At 40.7% G+C, this 14,059-nt stretch overlaps 1 protein-coding gene across 1 annotated transcript in view; it reads left to right on the top strand.

Annotated features, from left to right (window-relative positions):
* Positions 1 to 789: 789 nt before the first annotated feature.
* The window catches only part of TULP4 (TUB like protein 4), a 157,560-nt gene continuing 144,290 nt past the window's right edge, over positions 790 to 14,059 (top strand). The window contains exon 1 of the mRNA XM_082047906.1: positions 790 to 851. The gene's annotated coding sequence lies outside the window, so the exon portion shown is untranslated. The remainder of the gene's footprint in view (positions 852 to 14,059) is intronic.

The raw sequence follows: 14,059 nt of genomic DNA on the forward strand, positions 1-14,059 counted from the left end.
AAACTATAACTATCAGATCTAAAGTACTAAGTGCTTTGCACTTTTTATGTTTGGGCATTACGTTGCTGCTTTCTGAAGAGAATGCGCACTGAACGGGGTACCTGAATACAATTTCAGAGATTGTTTGCAATACAAATCCCTTTCTACTGAAGCTCCTCCAGCTCTTGTAGTGTTGATATCTCTGGACTGAATCTGGAATTGCCAAGTTTGAGGATAAAGACATACCCTCCCATAAGACACTCCATTGACTCATTATTGTAAGCCTTATTTTCTGGGAGTGAAGGTTACACTTAGTGTGGGATGTTGGTCAACACGGGTAATTTTCACTCACTGAGGCTTTTGGTGTAAGTCAAAATGCAGGAATGTAGTGGTGCCAGTGCCCATGACTTTTGCTGGGAGGAGTTCTGATGCCCCAGCTCTTGGCACCAGCTTCTTTTCTCTTTGTTAGTTCTGCAGGTAGAAGGAAAAAGTTATCAAATAACCCCCAGTACCACATACAGCCTTGGCTTTCTGTAGCGCATACTGTGATTTATTTTCCAGAGGAAGGTAAAGGGCTGAGGGGAGACGGGGACGTGGGGGCGGCAGCCTTGGCCCCCCACGGCTGTTTCCCCTTGACAAACAAGCTGTTATCACGTCGCGCTAGAGTGTCACGCCGTCATGGTGCTGTCCGGACCCCACTAGCGGGCTGTGGCTCCGCGGGGGAGGGCTTGGGGCACCGAGAGCGGCCCCGGCGGCGCCCGGCGCTGCGGGAGACACGGCGGGGGCGGAGCCGGGCCGGGGAAGTGTGGTGGTCACGTGGCGGGGGTCACGTGGCGGGGGAGTCGGGCCCAGCCGCCGCCGCTCCGGTAGCGGTGAGAGACGGAGCCGGGAGGGCGGGCAGGCAGGGAGGGAGGGGGAGGTGCGCGGGGCCGGGGCGGGCGTGGGGAGGGAGCCCGGGGGTGCGAGTGGCCGCCGCCCGGTCCGCCGTCGCGTCGCGCCCCGCCGAGGTGAGTGCGGGGTGGGGGGGGGCGATGCTTGGGGCAGGGCCGCAGGGCGGGGGCGCCGCCGGGGGCGGGGTGGGCCGGCCCGAGCTGAGCCGAGCCGACCCGGGGGCTGTGCGGGGCCGCGGGCGGCTGCGGGGCCGTTTCCCTTTTGTTCCGGTGGGCACCTGCGTACCTCCGAGCGCGCGGGCCAGCGGCCGGCAGAGCGGTCCGTTTTTTGAGGGGTGGGGGGTCCCGGGGCGCCCCCGGCACGCGCGCATCCGTAGCGCGCCGCGCGCTGCGCCCTTTCTGTGGCGGTTCCCCCGCGCGCCCAACGGCCACCGGGCGGGCTAAGCCGCGGCCGCCGGCTGGCGCCCATCCTGCCTCCCCCGGCAGCCTCGGGAACGGGGGACGGGCTGGAAACCCTGATCCTTCACTCGTACCTGCGGCTCCAGGCGCTCTGAAAGCCGGGCGGTGGGGTGGTCCTCGCCCTCTTCTGGAGGCCGCTGCTCCGCCTGGCCCAGCGGCCGGGGTCTGGCTGCGGCCAGCGCTCCGGGAGCTGCGGACGGCGGCGGAGCGGGGAGCAGCAGCGCTGCCGCCGGCATCACCTGTGACCCTCCGCGCATTGCCTGTAGCGCTGACATTTTTTTTGTCCTTTGTTTTTTTCAACACTCCCCCATGTCCCGCTTTTCTCGGGGGGCGGGGCGGGGTAGATGTTCAGGAAATTTGCCCTGCGATACGTTAAAATTCGTCTAGTGAGTGCAACTCCTTCGTATTCATTTGTGTCTTCACATCATACCTTTTAGTAATTGTTTGCGTGCAAACATGTTCGAGCACCCTGGCTTCTGAAAGGTTCCTGAGAAGTGAAGGAATCACTTACCTATTCAGTACTTAAATTTGACTCAAGCAGTAAAACATACGATTAAACCAGCTGTATGGAGTCAGATCAAAGGTCCATCTAATTTAGATTCCAGTTTCTGCAAGTGGCACAGAGCAGATGCTTAGGAAACACCATAACAACAGTGTGAGCGTGCTGTGAAGCTTTGGGAAACCAGCCAGGCCTCTAGCAATTTGAGGTTAAGGGACTTCTGAAGTCAAATGTGATGTTTCAGTATTTAAGAGCCCTTTTTCTAACGTGACTTAGTTATACATGTTTTCAAAAAAGAACAAGACAAAGGCCTGACAATAGGAAAGGTTTTTCCTTGCCTTTTTTTAAAAAAATGCACTCATTATTGTTGTAGGCAATTTCATTTTGCTAGGATGAAATATGCCTGTCCAGGGATTACTGGTTCATGAGCAAAATATTGTGTTTTCAATAGGTAAGAAGTATTTGCAATGGATATTTTCTACACATGTGGGAGCTGTAAATAATGAATTTGTTATTTAATGTCTGCTTTTACAAATCATTTGTGAAATTTGAGTCTTAAAACCTAAAATATCTGTTTAATAAAGTGGAATATAGTAAGAATTTGCTCAAAATACAAGTGTTTTATCATAATACAACATTGACAGCTTTGAATATGATTATTTGAATATGATCCACTAACATTTAACTATTAACTATTTCAGCTTAAAGTTACCTTATATAAAAAGAGGAGGTTTATTATGCAACAGATTTCTCGTTACATCAAGATTTCTGGTGAAATTATTTCAATAATACCATAATAGATTCTTCCATAATAGTGAAATCCTCGTTATCTCTAGGGATGCTAGCTATCAACTTGATCCTGCAATCCTAATTCAAGAAGCAGCTTAGTGCCAGGAGCTCCTAACCTGATTGCTCTTATAAGGAATATTTGTATGAGTGGGCTTTGTACATTCAGAGGCAACGTGAATGTCAAGCAAAGCAGAACTATTTAAAAAATACGCATATCCCCCCACACCCCTAGCGGAACTTTATAAGAAGGTTGTTATCAGTTTCTTGAGGGCTGAAAGGAGGTAGTGGGTTGAGGTGTGTATGTAAAGATAGATATTTAAAAGATTAAGAATAGCTTGGGAAACTGACAGCTATAACTGATGTGAATGACTTTCATGGAAATATGGTTTTTTGTTTGTTTTTGTTTTGTTTTTTGTACAACGCATCACTGCTGCTAACAACAGACTGTGGAATTTGTTCTCACCTAGTCAACAGATGTTTATTCTAGAACGCTTAACATATTACACTATTCTGTAAAAACCTTACTCACTTTGAACTCTGCTCAGCTCCTGGTGGACAGTTTAAAGTATTCAATATGTTTTCTTCAGTAAGCTGATGAATAGATTTAAATGGTTCTATTGTAAGCTTACATCAAGAAAACCGTTACAGCACAACTTTCCTTAGCTTACTGAATCATTTTTATCACAAAAAAAAGATTCATTCAGCTGAAGTTTCAAATATTTTTTTTTACAACTAGCCTCTAGAAAAAGTTGTACTTGTTTTATGTAATTATTAAGCATACTTATAATACACAGCTTTTAACAGTACTTTTCATTACTAGGTCTCAAAGTGCCTTGCAAAAGAATTCAGTGTAATTATTCTCTTCTTATCTAAGGGTAATTATTCTCATCTAGTGCTCATAAAGAGAGCATTGTCTGCCTGTGGTCGCTTAAGAAACTCTATAAGAAGGTCTAACAATAAAATCAGATTTTTTTAATTTAGATTGTTTTACAGTAAAACCCCACAAACTCGCTTGTTTTGTACAGCTTTCTGTTGTAGCATTTTTATGTCATTTAATGATGCCGGAGGTAATTTCATAATTTACCTCTATACTAAGGTTGGAAGCTAAGCTCGTGCTTTAAGTAGAACAGACTTCTGAGTGTGAGAAGAGACCCTCCTGAAGACTTACTGAATTAGTTGATGAGTTAGAATAATTCAGGACAGTTTCTGTTAAGGTGATCGAAGTAGTAATGGTGCATGTCTCTAGTTCATTTTCCAGGGAGCTTGGCTGCTAAGAGAGTTTGTACAGACGTCTCTTAGTATCTATCAGGAAAAAAAGGTATGTGTGTATGTGAATGAGTGAGTTACGTGGCTAACATCCTCATATCTTCTTGGTTTTCCTTCATTTCCACTTTGCAGAACTGTTAGAAATGGTACAGAATCTTGCATTTGTTTGTTTATTTGTTTGTTTTACTGGAACCACCAGTTCCAGTCACCCACCCAGTATCCCATTTTTGTAATGCATCTGGTAGGAGTACAAACTTCTGATGCTAGAGGTGTGAAGTACACAGCCTTAGATTGTTGTTTTCCAACTACCTCTATCTTTTAGGATGTGCAGATGATTATCAGTAATTATATTATTGATGCATTTTAATAATTTAGTTTTGCACTCGAGGTCTTCCGCTGGGTTTATATATTCCAAAATAGGTCAGAAAGCCATTAAAAAAAAAATTAAGTCAAGACAATACATTAAAGCATTGTCATTTAGGGATAACACACAAATTAGGAAATGTATGAAATAATTGGTAATGGGAGGATTATAATTTGGGAACTATACGGTATACTATATACTAAATAGTATGCAGACTGTGTTCCCAGATAGCATAATGCTGTCCAGAAATGTGAGCTCGTATAACTTAAATCTAAGCTGTAAACCCTTTATTAAAGGGGCTGAAGGCAGCCCTACTGTAATGAAACATTTGCCAGCAGTCTTAACTGACAGGTGTAGTCAGTAATTTCAGTTGGCTCTCTGTTAAACAATGCCTGTTTGTTGGCAGGCTGGCATCTAGAGTCCCGTCAGATTTGTGTGGGTTCAGATTATTTGGAAAAAAGGTTCAAGAGGAAATGATCTGAGAGGTCCAGTTCCAAGAAGTTGTTTTTCTGCCTGTTTCTGTATTCCTTGTTTTTGTGTGACTCTTGTTTTGATCTGTGCTTTTGTATTTCATCCATTATTTCTGTGTTGTGTTGTTTTTAACTAATGCCTTTGTTTACATCATTTTACAGTACTTTAATATCTTTTAAATGGTGTATGATAAGAGTTTTCACTTTGTACTTATACTCATGAAAGACCTTAGTATTGCTGAGCTGCTTTCATGAGTTTGAATAATAATTGCAAAGTAAAATTTGGAAGAAGGCCAGGCCCATTCACATAGCCATTGAAAAAAAATTGCCACAAATACTTTACCGATGTTACCTGGTACCATTTAAGCAGACAAAAACCAGAAAGGAGCCATAAATGTGGGACACAATATGAAAGAAAATAATCTTTCTGCATGTATACTATTAATAAGAATACTTTAGAAGAGCAGTGTTTTTGAAGATAGGTAGCAAATAAAGTTATTGCCAAAAGCAAAGGTTGGCTGCCTGCTGTGATTGTGATGGATCACAGTCCACAGGAGGCTCCTTAGTTGGAGAAAGACAAAATTCTTAAATTGTGAGAGGGAGAGTTTTGGTGCAGTATCTAGTACAGTGGTAATGCTCGTCCCTTGGGCATCCAGGCATTACTAGCAATGTTGTTGCCCATGCTTGATGAAGAACAGATGTCCCTATTCTAATAGCATGGTGGAATGACTTCTAGGAAATCCTTTCAGTTGTAAATAACTAAAAAATCAGACGCAACTCCAAAGATCTGCCTGTCTAAAATCTGAGTAAAATACACAAAAGGGAGATTGACTAACACAAGTTCTCTCTTGCAGATAATATGGACTGTGAATAATAAAAAAATATGAAAAATGTTACTCATAAAGCTGTTTTAAGTAGAACTTGAAAGGGGGAGTGAATTGAGCTAGGGGAGAAGGAGGAGGAGTTATATATTTGTGGTATCTTTCCCAGCTCTCATGATTGATGTAAATATATTAAGAACTGTTACTATTAATGTATAAATAACTTGGCTGCCATACAAGTGCCCTACATAGTGTTTGGAAATGAGGGAATTGAACAGTGTAGGTGTTGAACCAGCTTTGATATTTTACCTTCCTTTTTTCCAGGCACAAAAACACGGATCTAGAATGATATATCAGCTCAGACCAAAGGTGTTTCTACATCAATATCTTGTTTTTAACAGATGCCTATGGAAGAGTATTGTAGGATGTGCAAATAGCTGAGTATCTGAAGGAAGTATCACTGGCTTCTAACAGGGTGCAGTTTAAGGGTGTCTGGGCAGGTGATTTGTTATTTAATAATTCAACGTAATTTATGACACAAGAATGATGGAATTATGAGTGTCCATTTTTAGTTAGGCTGTTGCCAGCTTAGGAGTTACAGTCCTCCACTCCTTTCATTCTGCATGGTGTAAGACCATGTTATTTTAATTTGTAAAACTTGATATCAAACTTGCATGGATAAAGTTGAGTGCTTGATGTGTGCATATGGAATGTCAGTCCTTCTGTGCAGACTCTCTTATTTACTGAGAAATATAAAAAAGAACTCTTCATAAAATCTCAGTTTCAGTCATGTGCAGTTTATTTACACATTGCGTTTATCTTAAAATGGAACCTGAGAAGTGCTTATAGCTAGTTTTGATCTTACCTATCTCTCTTTTTGTAAAAACTATGGTTTTCATATCTCTATATTAATTGCATCTGTAGAACCATTGAAAGCATAAAAAGCTTGGTTTTGAAAAATAATTGCCAAGTTTGTGATAGGTTTCTGTAGTTGAGTAGCAGAGGAGAGGTATTATGCCAATATTTGTCAAATGGTCATGAAAAAAAAAGAAATTCCTGGTAATTTGGAAACAGGACGATGTGTAAATGAAATGGCTCTTTCCTATGGCCAATGCTTGAACTTTAACTTAGTCTGTTAACAGCAATACAAATCAAACAGGTTTGATTTGTCTTTCCAGACTTTGATTGCTCTGGAGACTTCTGAGGACTTTTACAGCTTGATATGGACTTATTTCTGATTTGGATTCCTCTTTCCTCCTCTTGTGTGTTAGGGTTTGTTAGCAGATCTTTGAAGATGTTTGATGCCTAAGGCAAAGGATCCTTTATGGTAGCATACATTTTTTTTTTCTTTTTTTCTTTTTTAAAAATTGTTTAGAGCAGAAAATGGAGCTACAGTTCCCTTTGCCTGGTAGGTCCTTACAAATTTCATTAGATAAAGCAATGAAAATGGTTCAATCTAGAAGAGAGATTTAAATAAATGCATTTGAATATTATAATGACATGGCAAACTATGCAGTGGAAAGTCTGCTATCTTGCATGAATGATCGAGGGATAAAATTAAACTAGTTCATCTTACAGGTATGTGATTTGGAACCATTTGCCATTTTTCCAAAGCAGAGATGAAGATATTAAAGAAGGAGGGGGGGGGAAAATTATTAAAGGGATGGGGGAAGAGACATGGTTCTTCTAAAGATACCTATAGCTAGCCCTATTATGAATTGCAATAGACCACCATGACAAAGAATTAGTCTGTTTCCTTCAACAACAAAAACTTAAGTGCAGCAACAGGGTTCTACTAAAAGCATATACAAGCCATAAGATTAAGTCTTCTTTCTCGGAGTTTCAGACTTTCCAGAGGTGGATTCTTTCCAGATTTTGCCAGCCTGCTGAGGAGACATTCTCTCTTCCTATATACCAGTAGAATAACCCTGTGAAACATGTATTAAATCCAATATACATTATTTCTCAGTGTTGCAAGATAATTTTTGAATTTGGAGTCTGTTCACTGGCCCTGTAATCAGATTGAGGAAAGTATGCTGTATAAAAAAGTATAAATTCAGCTCGGTATGTGTGCCTAGGAGTGCACTTGTACACTATTAGTCTCTCCCTTGTATTTCCAGGAAGTTAAGTACTTCTTTTTATTAATAAAGGAGTTGTAAATTCCTCTTTCTTCCAAGGATTTAAATGAGAGACTGCTGATTAGAGAATGGTGTAGCTTGGGAGAGGAGGAAGATTATTTGGAAAATTCTCATAATACAATTTCATTTTCAGTGCTGCGTTGGTGGGTTTTGCTATCGTCATTATTAATACAGGGAGCAGGGGAGCTGAATACTGGTTGTTCTGGGCTAAAAGTTAACAGTAATGCTGAAAGATTTCATAAAAGATAGTGTCCTATTTTTCACGAGATGCAACAGTAAAGTCTTTTGTCACTGTTATAGGGAAGTTATATTCCAAACATTGTATAGTCAGTCCAGTTGTCTCCTTCCCTCTTTGGAGTTTGGTTTAAATACTTCTGGTGTGAGGAAGCTTCTGCTTGGTTTGCAGGATTTGAATTTGTGTCCTTGTCATCCAAGGATGAATGTGAAAAACAAAAAATGACTGGCATTTACTTTATGTCAGGTAGAGAATGAAAACTCTCCCAAAACAATCAAATAACCTCTGCATGGGAAATGATAATATGATGTTGATAGTGTCTCCAGGAGTAGATCTGCTACTAGTCCATTTTTGGTTAAGGAAGATATAATGTGTTATGAGAATTTGGATCATATTGATTTGCCTCCAGCTGCGTTGCCACAGTTTTGACAGATATCAAGGCTGATGACTGAGTGTCCATACTGATGTGTAACTTTCTATTTGTTTTCACTTATGTCTCCTTCTGCTTTGTTTTGTTGCTGTGTAGACTAAGATCTCATTGCTTTCTTAGCCTAACACTTGCTCAGGCTCTTGGAATAATTTTTCTTCCTTGGAGTATCTTAAGAGGTTTGGGTTGTTGCCTTCTTTGCTGGCAGGACTGGTGTGGAAGAACTGAATGAAAGACCTTGAAATCATAGAATCACAGAATCACAGAATCGACGGGGTTGGAAAAGACCTCAGAGATCATTGAGTCCAACCCTTGGTCCAACTCTAGTCCATTTATTAGATCATGGCACTAAGTGCCATGTCCAATCTGAGTTTAAAAACCTCCAGGGACAGCGAGTCCACCACCTCCCTGGGCAGGCCATTCCAATGCCTGACCACTCTCTCTGTAAAGAATTTCTTTCTAATATCCAGCCTAAATTTCCCCTGGCAGAGTTTAAGCCCATGCCCCCTTGTCCTATTGCTAACTGCCTGGGAGAAGAGACCAATCCCCACCTAGCTATAACTTCCCTTCAGGTAGTTATAGAGAGTGATGAGGTCACCTCTAAGCCTCCTCTTCTCTAGACTAAACAACCCCAGCTCCCTCAGCCTCTCCCTATAGGTCTTATGTTCAAGTCCCTTCACCAGTCGTGTTGCTCTTCTCTGGATCCGCTCCAGCACTTCAATGTCTTTCCTGAAATGAGGGGCCCAGAACTGAACACAATACTCCAGGTGTGGCCTCACCAATGCAGAGTACAGGGGAAGGATCACTTCCCTTGTCCTGCTGACCACGCTATTTTTGATACAGGACAGGATACCATTGGCCTTCTTGGCCACCTGGGCACACTGATGGCTCAATGTTGAGCTTCCTGTCAATTAGTACCCCCAGGTCCCTTTCTGTCTGACTGCTCTCCAGCCACTCTGCGCCCAGCCTGTAGCGCTGCAGGGGGTTGTTGTGACCAAAGTGCAGCACCCAGCACTTGGCCTTGTTGAACTTCATCCCATTGGAATCAGCCCATTTTTCCAGTCTATCCAGATCCCTCTGCAGAGCCCTCCTGCCTTCCAGCAGGTCGACACTCCCTCCCAACTTGGTAGTCAGTATTCTGTTTCTGTTTTGATTGCCCCAAATGACATTTTTGAATGTACTTCTCTGCGTGGGTTGATAACACTATTGATAAGAGTAGGCTTGAGGTGATGGATGTTGAATGGAGAAAGCACTAGAGAACAGGACTTCTTTGACTTTGTGTCCTTTATTAGGCTGGGTTTTTCTGGGGGAGTGGGGTAGTGTGTGTTTTTTGTGTGTGTCTTTTTTTTTTTTTTTTTGAATGGCTAGGACCATTTCTTCCAGTCTTTCTGGTTAAGAGTTGTGATCCTGTTTCTGGGATGCTGATATTGTTAATGTCTTTGCCTTCATTGAAATTTACAATTTTGCAATTATGTGGTATGCTAGGCAAGACTCTGTTTTGTTATTGCTTCCTTGTTTCCTCTACATCTTTATAGCAAATTTAGTTAGGGTTTTTCGTTTTATTTTAAAGCACCTTATTATGTTAGCTGATCTAAAAATCTATTGGGAAGATTGCCTCAACTTAAAAATAAATAACAATTGCACATAGTTATACTTGGCCACACAGCAAGATCTATTTTCAGAAAAGGATTCTGTCCTATTTTCACTTAATTTTAATGATCTGGAATTTTACCTTCATTTAAGAAATCCTAATTAATTTTGACATATTTTCCGGTGCTTCCTAATAGATAAATGCATACATCCTCTGGATCAGATCTCAGAATCATTTGTGTAAGGGAATCCCTGCTTATCTGTCAGATAACCTCAGGTATTCTAATAATTCCTAGTTTATTTGAAGTTCTGCCTCTGCTTGTTTGTTGTTTACTCTAGCAAGGTCTTGTGATTGGGAGGTGATGTATGCTGTAGGAGGTTGCTGCCATATAAATACAACATATTAAAAAGCAAGTGCAAGCCTATGTAGATGAGTGTTCTGGTGAAACGCTGTTTTCGTTTTTTAGATTAACCTGTGTCAGTCTAAGTTAACAGTTACATTTAGGTTTGGGTTTTTTTGTGTGTGTGTGTGCATTAGTTGATGATTACATCAGCAGACGGGGAGTCAGAACTCCTGTACTTCTGTCTCAATTCTGTCATGAGCTTCTGTATTGCCTTATCTTTTATCCAGCAGTATAGTTGGAATAATGCTATTTTCCTTCTTCTCCTAGGTTTGCTGAGGCTAGGAGAGTGCTTCTAGGATGCTGGATAAAAGGCTAAAAGTTTAAGATCATGTTAAAACAAATAATTGTGCAGATGGAAATGAATCAAATGTTCATTCAGCTGAAGATGGATAGGCTTGGTAAAGGTTAAACTAAACAATTGCAGAAAGAGAGAGGAGTGAAACAGGACAGGCTAAGCTATTAATACTGTTATATGACTCATTTCCTTGTTTTCTTTTTGATTCTTGAGGCTGTGAACTCTTGGTCTATCACTTAAGATCTGGAAACCATGAGATGCTGCAATGATGCTAAAGTAATGATACTTAAAAATAATAACATTGGCAAAAGTGCATGCCTAGATGAGGCATGTGTAGGGCACATATTCAGACATATCCACTAAAGCACTCTTGTAGTTGAAAGAGTTCTCTACCTGTTTGTAGCAGACGGTGAATCACAGAAAGGGTCCATAGTGTTGCTGAATTAGAATATGGTGTGTTGGGAATTTGGGGAATTAGCAATGGCAAGTCTATATCACTCATTAATTGGCAAGGGTGCATTTGTGACAAAGGTTGATTCAACAGGTTAGTGCATTTCTTTCTTTCCTATGTAATAGAAAATGCATCTATAGACTATTCAGCTTTATCCATAGAGATGCTTCTTGGCCACAGATCTTTTGAGTAGGGTTGTAGGAGTTTTAATTTTCACAATCCTTTAGCAATGTCTGTGTTTACTGAAGCAGTATGAATAAAGCAGGAATGTTCTTTTGTTGAAAAGTCTCATCCTACCTGTTTGGGATTGTTTCTGGAGCACAGGCTCCTAATTCTTATAATAATTGTCTTTAATACTTACTTGGCTATTATGCCTCAGATTAATGTTTGAACAATGTAGTATATGATACGCACAATACAATTTATCCATATCATAGATTTGTTAAGACAAGACTTAAACATTAAGGTTATGTAGCCTAAACTTCTGCACAGCACTGTCTTTGCGTTTTCTGTGAAGCTGGGTGTTTATGATAAACTAAAGCAGTGTTCTTTTCCGATACAGTAATTATGGGATTTTCTATTATCGTTAGACTTAAATTCATGATGCAGGTATGAAGCTGGTTCTCTCATGTAGTCAACTGTTAAAAAGTTTGTTCTCTTCTTGCATCTAGGTGTAAGTAGAGACCTTGTGAAGAGACGAATAGTACTTCAAGGCAAAAATTCCTTAGGTCACAGGGAGGGATGAGAAAAAGCCAAAAAGGTCTTTGCTTCTTCTTTTGAGGAATATTAGTGTTCTGGTGCATATGTCACTCAGAAATTTAACTGAGGTCCCTTCCAATCCCTAACATTCTGTGATTCTGTGAACAAAGAAAACATGGCATGAAAAATGCAATGAACCAAATTGCATGCTTTCATGATAATTTTCTTCTCTAGGTTTCTCAACTTGTGGTGTGAGGTTTCCTGGGTGTCTCACCTTGATCTGCTTGCCACCTCTGTCTTGTTTACTTATATTTTTCCTTTTTTTGAGAGAGACATATTCTCTGCCTTCAGAGGTTTACTTACCTTCTTTGAGTAACTGGGTAAATTCAGGGATCTCTCAGGGGGTTAAAGTCATCAAAAGATGATAACGGTGTTAAGTTTCTTGCCCTGTCCCTCTGCATTTTTGAGTTTTTATTTCAGGACAAGCTCCTGTGGCTGTGTGGTTGATACTGTGTATAGTTCCCCAAAGTGAGACTATTAAGGTTTTTGCTCTCTCAACTCTGCTGTTTGTTAGGTGGCCTGTACCATACTACAGTACTCAAGCCTTCTCTTTCAAGCTTTTCTTGCAGGATATTTCAAAGCTGTGTGTTTTAAAGTATGAATAAGTGATAATAGGGAGGGAAAAGTTGTGGGAGATGCTGGTTTACACACCAAATGAAACTCTCAGAAGTGCACAGCTTGTTTGACAGCGTTAGGATATCTAGTGCACTTTGCATCTGACTTGCTGTGAACTGACAGCCAAAGACCTTTTTGTTCAGTGTTTTGAAAAGTTTCAGGCCTAGAACTCTGGTCAAAACACTATTCAGACAAAAAAAAAAAAAAAAAGATATATAGCCACTGCTCTGAAAGCCATAATCTTCATATATTAAGGTTTTCAGACTTAAAACAGAGATGGCCCATACTCTTCTGTTTGAAGGGATCAGAGGCTTAAAAAGCATGATACTTCAAATTGTGAGTTATTTGCCATAGCACCCATTCACATGGAGTATCTTCTGCAGATTTTTTCTGGTATTTAGAAATAAAATAGGTGAAATCTTAGATTTTTCCTAGAGTACATTTGTTTATTCTGTGTTTGATTCTGTCCCTTCCCTGCCCCCCCACAACTGAAATCCTTACCAGTAGTCTAAATCTGCCTTGGGACAGTTACCTCTTAGCATGATCTCAGTGGAAATCCTGAAAATGCTGCCACACAGCAGCTTGCTTTCTCAGCTAGAAAAGAAATGTTTTTCAGTGGTTTGTTAGATCCTTAATATCATAGAAATCGATTTTATGTAATACAGTCATAACATCCTTCAGTCAAATGCTGTGGCTCTTTTTGGTTATACCCCAAATCAGCAGAGTATCATAGTATGTTCACAGCTTGAGCATATGGAGACTTGTTTTGCTGAAGCCAGGCCTTGGTCACTTGGAAAGGTTGCTTCCTGCTTTCCACTGCTAGTTTTTGGTGCATGTTTGTGTTGTACGGAAACAAAAATGAAAGTAATGTATTGGTATTATACATAAGTTTTGGGCTGAGACAGGCAGATTTGTTGTCAAAGAGGTATTTTCATTTGTTGTGTCCTGTTCCCCCAGCCCCATTCATGGTATGTGATTACATTAATAGCCAAAAATGTGTCTGGCAAGAATCTAGTGCGAGAATGACACACTCTCCTCTCAGGAGTTTGCAATCTGTAGTCATTATTTTAGGCAAACCCCTATTTGACACTTCTATCAGTTGGGTCTTTACAGGAATAATAAAAGAACCACTGCCATCTTAATTTGCTTCATCAGCATTTTATTTCTGTTTTGCTTAATTGCTCATTGTACATTGTTTTTCTAACAACACACTCCTATCTCACTGTGTGACCTGAAATGTCTAGTTTATTGAGACAGGATTGCCTGGCTTGATGGATTTTATGAACATGTCATTTCTCATGTCAAATGATTTAGCTTTTCATTGATGTGCTAATTAAAAAAATGTTTCAATAACTTTGTTTTGTTGGTGTTTTTGTGGGTTTTTTGTTTGTTTGTTTTGTTTTGTTTTTTAGTGTGAAAGTGTCTTACAAAGACACTGGACAGCTGGACTGAAGGACACATTCTCCCACTTGCCTCCCTCTGAACCGTGTATCCCTACTAAGCTTGTAGTAGGTGGCAGATGACACTCCATAGTACATATGTACAAGCTGTTGGGCTGTTTACTCAGACCAGGAAATTGATAACATGCCTGAGATCTGATTCAGGCCT

The sequence above is a fragment of the Streptopelia decaocto genome (genome assembly GCF_964273445.1).
Source record: "Streptopelia decaocto genome assembly, chromosome: 3".
NCBI lineage: Eukaryota > Metazoa > Chordata > Aves > Columbiformes > Columbidae > Streptopelia > Streptopelia decaocto.